This window comes from Gavialis gangeticus, unplaced genomic scaffold, assembly GCF_001723915.1.
Source record: "Gavialis gangeticus isolate Ggan-Ray unplaced genomic scaffold, GavGan_comp1, whole genome shotgun sequence".
Lineage (NCBI taxonomy): Eukaryota > Metazoa > Chordata > Crocodylia > Gavialidae > Gavialis > Gavialis gangeticus.
Window position 1 is genome coordinate 26,181,503 of NW_017729026.1, and position 7,133 is coordinate 26,188,635.

The window sequence follows — 7,133 nt, forward strand, 5'->3', positions numbered from 1 at the left end:
GCTGCTTGCACCCTGGGTGGGCATGGTATGGGTGCCCCTGGATCTGTGCAGGGCAGGGTTGGCTGCACAGGGTCTTCTTGGTGGGGCCTGGGCTTCAAGCAGCACTGGTGGCACTGAGAGGATGCTGCATCCACCCCAAATTTCACTGCCACTCCGCCACCAGCCGCAGCTTTGACACAACACCCCACCTCCACCCACGCGCCAGGAAGAGCCAGCCTGTGCCGGGCCGCTGGTGGTGGCACTGCTGGGAGCAGAGTGGCGGTGAAATTTGGGGTGCATGCAGCATCCTCCCAGCACCTCCAGCGCCCACTGAGCCCAGCTCTCGCCAAGAAGAGCCCCATACAGCCCTGGCTGCAGCCTGCCCTGCCCTGTTCAGATCCAGGGGCACATGCCCACACCTGGCGCTCTCCCGGGGTACAAGCAGCAGCAGGAGCCATCTCCCCTCCTCTCCCCCTCTCCATGCGCTGCAGCTCCAGCTCTCCGTCCTGCCTGCCCCTGATGCTCCCTCCCTCCCTCCCTCACTGCAGGGGGTGTTGATTTGCCCCCTGCACATGCCTTCTCTGCCCCCTCTACTTGCACCACACCAAACTTACTAGCTGGAGGCAGCTTTCCATGCTGCAGGGCTGTGCTCCTCACTGCCCGAGTGCTATGCCACAGCTGCATGCAGCAAAGGCATTTATTGGCCAAATTATCAACCCCATCAGGCAGATATCTGATACAGCCAGTTTTCTTTATATCAGTAACTATCTGACATCAGACCGATGTATCAGTGCACCTCTACTGCGCAGGCTTTGGGATCCAGGTAGAGACAGACAGGGAGAGAGTATGTGTGAGAGAGAGAGAGAGAGAGAGAGAGAGCAAGTGAGCGTGGGTGCACGCGCAATGTGGGAGATGCTTGGGCAACAGGGATGTGGGGGCACTGGGGGCTGCAGGTCGTGAGTGAGGGGCATGGGGGATGGGAAGGGTGACTCTGGGTTGGGTGTGTAGGGTGCGCAGCGCCAGGGGACTGTGGCTTGGGAGTGAAGTGCACCAGCAAGCGGTGGGGGGCAGGGTACTGCTTTTTGGGCATGAGGTGCACTGGCAGGGCTGAGGTCAGTGGGTCCGGAGTGAGGGGCAGCAGCAGGGCTGTAGGGAGGGGTGGGAGTGGCTTGTTAGTGAGGGGCAACAGAATGGGCAGGCGCAGGGCACTGACATGTCACTGCCCCACCACCATCATTTCCCTCCCCCATGACAGGTGTAGTCTTTTTTGGACCTGGAAGTATGGTAACCCTAATCCCCCCAGAACCCTGCCAAACTGCTTCAGCCTGTAGGTACCTACATTTTTGGCAACATACCCAGGTACCCAAAGTTCTGCTGCACATGCTTAGAGATACTAACATCTTAGCTGAGACAGAGCAGCTCATCTTCCACTTAAGATTAGAAAGCTAGGCCCCCCTGCTCCTAAGAACACTAGCCTGGAGCCAACGTAACACATAGGCAAATGTTCAATACAAAGCCCAGCAGGAGTGGGCATTGATTGTATTTTGAAAAAATGACTAAGGGAGGTGACAGGGACACCCATCCATTTACATAATGCCTGACAGTTGGAGGACTTCCTTTGAAAGTGAGATACCTGAAATCTAGACTCTCCTTAACTTGAGGGGGTTCAAACTCATACCTCTCACCTCCCAAGAGTGTCCTGGTCACTGGGCTACTAGGCATTAGGCCAGGATGGGGGCACTCACCATTTCTCCATTGAAAGCTGTACCACTGTGCAGAAAGAGATGCAAGATTCATGGGGCCAGACAGTGAATGAAAATGACCTTAATGACAAGACACTGCCTATTAACGTGCATGTCTGCACTTGAGCCTGGGATGGCAGCATGTTGAGCTGGAGTAGAGCAGCCCTGGCTGGCAGGAGGTCCAGTGGGGGGGGTGATCAGCCTGTCAGCCTCAGGCTGCTCACCGTGGCTCAGCGTGTTTCAGAGGGGCTGGCTGGGGCACAGAGGTACTTTAGTGCAGGGCTAGCTGGCAGGCAGCCCCTGCACTGAAGCATCTTTGTGCCTCAGCCAGCCTCTCCTGCATTTACATGTGCACTGCTGCAGAGTAAATTAGTTTACTGCAGCCTAATAGGGGTGCACATAGAGATGCAGAGACATTTACTGTGCAGCTAATTAGTCTACTGCATAGTAAACTTCTTGTGAAGACACACCCACTGAATTCGAAACAGGCTTAGGTATGAGCTAAACATGGAAATGCTTAACTCGGCCAACATGGCAGTGGCTGTGGCATGTGCAGTAATAGAACTAAGTGTTCTGATGAACATGTAGCTGCTTATGGAATTTCAGTTGCCTGAGGGGTAAGGAAAGATTTTTTTCTGTGTATCAGTCACTCTTGGCCTTAGGTACTTAAGGTACAATTTAGATGGAATCTAGATACTTCAGGGCTTTTTTTTGGCATCTCACATTTATTCTCATTTAAGTTCATAAGTCATTTAGATACTTTTGAAAATACTACCTCCAGCCTTTTACGGACGATAAAATCTGTACCACTAAAATCAGTAGAAGCCTTGCCATTAATCTTAATTGGTACAGGATCAAGCACTTAATGAAACAGCGAACTTAATGAACAAGATCTTATTTATTTTTTCATGCTGAATTGCAGGATGAGCATGCCAGTTCAGACAGGTATCTAATGACTATGAACTGTGGGTGTACCTATAGCATTTTTAGATATATAATACTAGTTGGAAAAGTGCTGAATTACCGCCTGACCTGTCTTTTGTTTAAATACAAAAATAAACAGCTACCTTGATTTTCCCCTATGAGTAAATTCCAGGTTTAAGACAGTAATTAGTTCCAGTGACAGTTGATACTATTAATACTAAAGTATTTACTGTATAGCTGTTTAGTTGTGTGTGATTAGGGGCAGTTGTATATTCAAGCCTGATTATTTTCATGCAAGTATGTGGTTGGCTGGTGGGGAGCACAGCTGCTGCCTAGCAACTGTAGATGGTAACTAGAAGCAGAAAGGGAAGAGGTGACTTGCTTTAGATTGGCAAAGTGGCTAAGGCCCTGGGGAGTATACACTGTAGGGAAATGCGGTTATAGCGAAGAAGAAAGAGGGGCATCTCCAGTCATGATGTTCCATTTGGAACCAACTCTCCTGACATGTCAAAATTTACCAGAACAAGAAGATGATTTCCAACTAAGTGCACAGGCCTACCAAATAGTGGAGACAGCCCACGCACATAAGGTCTGAAAGAGTTCAAAAAGATTTTTGTGCTTGCCAGAGGCAGGCAGGGCCAAATAATCTTAGGTACCCCTGGATTTCAAATCTCAGTAATTTAGTTTCTTACTTGGTTGATGGATGGCTTTAAAACTTCACTTAAATACAGGATCGAAACAGAAGCAGGAAGATGCTCTTAATCTGTGACAAATGATGAGGAACCGAGGGGGGAGAATTTAGGAGGTCTGGCACTTCTGGATATTTTATGGAGAAATGTCTTGTGTAGTTGAGAGCAAAACTTGAAACAAATTTTTACTAAATGAACAAGAAACTGGACACCTGATTTCTCTTAAGGCAGTTTTGTGCTGCTACAGAGACAGGATGACATGCTCACATGGACAAGAAACTGTCTCCAGATTTGGTGTCAGCTATTCCTGCTTGAGCTTTCCCTTCTGTTTCCCAGCAAGTCTTCCAGATTTGGAAATCAAACCTGTCTGCTACCACAGTCCGTTCATATGATGTAGAGAAGCTAGGTTTCTAGGCTCAACGTTTTTGTTCAGCGGGCCAAATGGGCAGTGCTTGGTCCCTCCATGTGTGGGATCCAGCCAGCGGACACAATCTGGTGTTCAAGGCAGGTGCAGCTGGGCCCCATCTGGCCACGAAGAGTGGGGCAGCCCAGCCCCAGTCCAGCTGTGTGGGGGAAGGGGGCTTGGCCTGGCCTTAATTTGACCCTGCAGAGGGAAGGGGGCATGACCCAGCCACAATCCAGCCCCACAGTGGGGAGGGGGCACGGTCCAGCCCCAACCTGGCCTGGCTAGAGGAAAGGGGTGTGGCTCAGCCCTGCAGGAGACGGGAGTGTGGCTTGGTGGGAGAAAGGGGGCAACAATGAGGAAGGCCAACAATGAGAGAGGAAAAAGTTAGCCAGGTAGAAAAACACAGTGAAATGGAAATGAAAGACAGCCAAGTGATCTGGAAGACAGCTGAGGCTCCTAAGAAAGTAAAGCGAAGAAGGGGCAGTGATGGCAGGGTGGTCCCAGAGAGTGGGAAGTAAGCAAATGTGGCAAAGCCCATAGTCAAGGGGGAACAGGATAGAACTCATTAAAAGAACAATATGAGAAATATGGAAACTGAGTCAGAATGAGTTGGTACTGAGTGAAATGCTTCTCCAGAACTTTTCTGATGACTGTCAGTTTTTGTAAGGTGCAAATTTGCTTTTCAAAAAGCTCCTAGTCCTTCATTGTGACAGAGACATCCCAAATATTACCTTGGCACACTTAAGCAGTGAGAACACAAGTCATCTATTAACTCAGCCACCTAACAAAGAGAGCTGATGCATCCATTTTCCTAATTCCTTGTGCCAAGCAGGTCCATTGCCCATCTTCCTAGGGAAATGGAGTCCTGGAAGTACTTTCTCATCTCTCGGCACAAAAATCAGATGAAGGACCAAAACGGAGATGAGCTAGAGAATAAAAATGTTATAGAATAAAACTAGGGAGAAATAATGGTAGAAGACAGGGTTGGAAAGCAGCCTTCAGCTACCTGAAGGGTGGTTCCAAAGAGGATGGAGCTAGACTGTTCTCAACGGTGGCACAAGACCGAGCAAGGAACAACGGTCTCAAGTTGCAGCAAGGGAAATTTAGGTTGGATATTAAGGAAAAACTGTCTCACAAGGTGGGTTGTAAAGCACTGGAACAGGTTACCCAGAAACATTGTGGAATCTCTATCCCTAGAAGTTTTTAAGACCCAGGTAGACAAAGACTTGGCTGGGATGATATAGGTGGGGATGGTCCTGCTTTGAGCAGGGATTGGATTAAATAGATCAGCGTTTCCCAACCTTTGCCAGCCCAGGGCACACTTACATTAATAAAAACGTTATGCGGCACACAATCCCCCTCACCCAGCACCTTCTGAATATTTAAAGAAAACTTACTTTCAATGTGAAATCTGGGTGTGTCTCAATGTGCAGAGTTGTTTTATCCTGGCAGGAACAAATGATAGTACAACTCAGAGCACTTGCTCCATCCGTCTCAGATGCTTTTTTTATTTTTGATGCAAGTCAGGCTCATACAGGTATGCTGTCAAAAATGGCAACAACACTGAGATCCCATGTTCTGATAATACTAGAGATATTTGTCTGTAAAAGTCAACCAGAATGAGTCCAACAGCATGTCACCAAATTTAATTTTAAAGTTGTGATCCATCCTTAATACAGTAAGTTGCTCTTGAGCCGTTACTGAAATATGCTTAGTACCTTCCACTGCAGATGAAATCCAAGGACCATGGATCCAGCTGAAATCTTCGATATGAACTGAAGGGAAATAAAAACTAAATTTCTCTTCAAGACTTTTCAAATGCGGAGAAATTACATTGGTCAAAACACTGCTAGTTGGATATGTAGAATTTGCCAGGGAAGGTTTTCGTTTCTTCCTTACATTTTCCTGTTCCGATCATTGAGGTGTTGGAATATGTCACCCACGTAGGCAAGCTGTGCACACTACATGCTACAACATCAACAATCAGATCTGCGTATGCAGATTGGTCTGAAGTTAAGATTTTTACTTTCTCTCTTAGCTGATACAAATGTGACGGAACTTTTCCATGGGAAAGCCAGTGTGCTTCCCTGTGCAAAAGCAAACTCTGATGTTCTGCTCCCATATCCTCATGTAATGATGAGAAGGGCTGTGCTTGTATTAAGTTCACTATTTTTATTGCTCCATCCAACACTGAGGAGAGTTCTTTTAGTAATATTTTGACCACAAGCACTTAACCCACTGTTTCCTGCATGGGGGAATCAGCACATTGGGGGTTTTTTGCTTGATTTTGTTTAAAAACCCTTTCATTTTCCCTATCATAGAAGTCACCCCATCTGGGCAGACACTTGGGCAGTTTTTCCATTTCAGTTTTCTCTCCTTCAGATAGGCTGTTCTCACCCTGAATACTTCCTCTCCATTTGTGTTACCTGGTAGCTCTTTGCAAAATAAAAAAAAAAATCTTTTATACCAACTCTGACAATGAACCTGGCATTAGCCAAGAGCTGAGCACAACCACCAATGTCTATAGACTCATCAAGCTGCAAAGCAAATTTTTTGCTTTTTTTTTTTTTTTTTCAAACAACAGTTTCAAGATCAGCAGACATGTCAACCATGTGGCGACTTATCATACTGTCTGAAAGGGGAACCTTTGTGATTTCATTGTTTGCATCTGAGCCAAACATTACTTTCAAAATCTCTTTACATGCTGGTAAAATTAAAGACTCTGCGATTGTATGTGGCTTTTTTTATCTCCGCAACAAGCTGTGACCAAGAAGCCTGCCTCCAGGGCTTTATCAGACACCTCCTAGTTGGCAAGAGACGGGTGTTTGGCTGAAACATGTTGTTTCAACTTAGTTGGCACCACAGCATGGTTTGAAAGTTTCTCCCCGCACACAAGACATAATGGAAGAGGTCAAGTTAGTTCACCAGTAAATGAAAATCCATCATGCAAACAACTCTCACTATAGCATTGACTCACTTTTCACTTCCTTGTGCTCACGTTCAACTTCACCAGTGCAGGTACATGTGGAGACACCAGAATCTTGTCTTTTCAAACATCCATCCGTTGTCACTTTCCTATTCAAACCCTACACACTCTGCAAATATTCTACTCAACACGGGGGTTTTTTTGACCCTGTACAGTCCTTAGAGAATAGCATGACCGCCTCACATCTGTACACCGGAGCAGCAACGCGACACAATATGCTTGGGTTCTGTCCATGGTCAACTGGTGTCTCCTGAGTTGGGGGGGGGGGTACTTCCTCACCCCCAGCAACCAAGCAGTGACCATGGCCAATCATGCTGACCTGGGAGTGGGGTCCCCCTGTGGCCAGTCACACACGATGACCCGGAAGCAGCATTCCCTCTAAGCTGGCTCTAAGAGGGACCTGCTGC

General features: G+C 47.2%; 2 long non-coding RNA genes across 2 annotated transcripts in view; one reads left to right on the plus strand and one right to left on the minus strand.

Annotated features, from left to right (window-relative positions):
• The window catches only part of LOC109299594, a 25,810-nt gene that overhangs the window by 12,677 nt on the left and 6,000 nt on the right, over positions 1-7,133 (minus strand). The gene's annotated exons all lie outside the window — the stretch shown is intronic.
• The window catches only part of LOC109299595, a 17,764-nt gene continuing 15,632 nt past the window's right edge, over positions 5,002-7,133 (plus strand). Inside the window, exon 1 of the long non-coding RNA XR_002097927.1 lies at positions 5,002-6,502. This is a non-coding gene — a long non-coding RNA (uncharacterized LOC109299595). The remainder of the gene's footprint in view (positions 6,503-7,133) is intronic.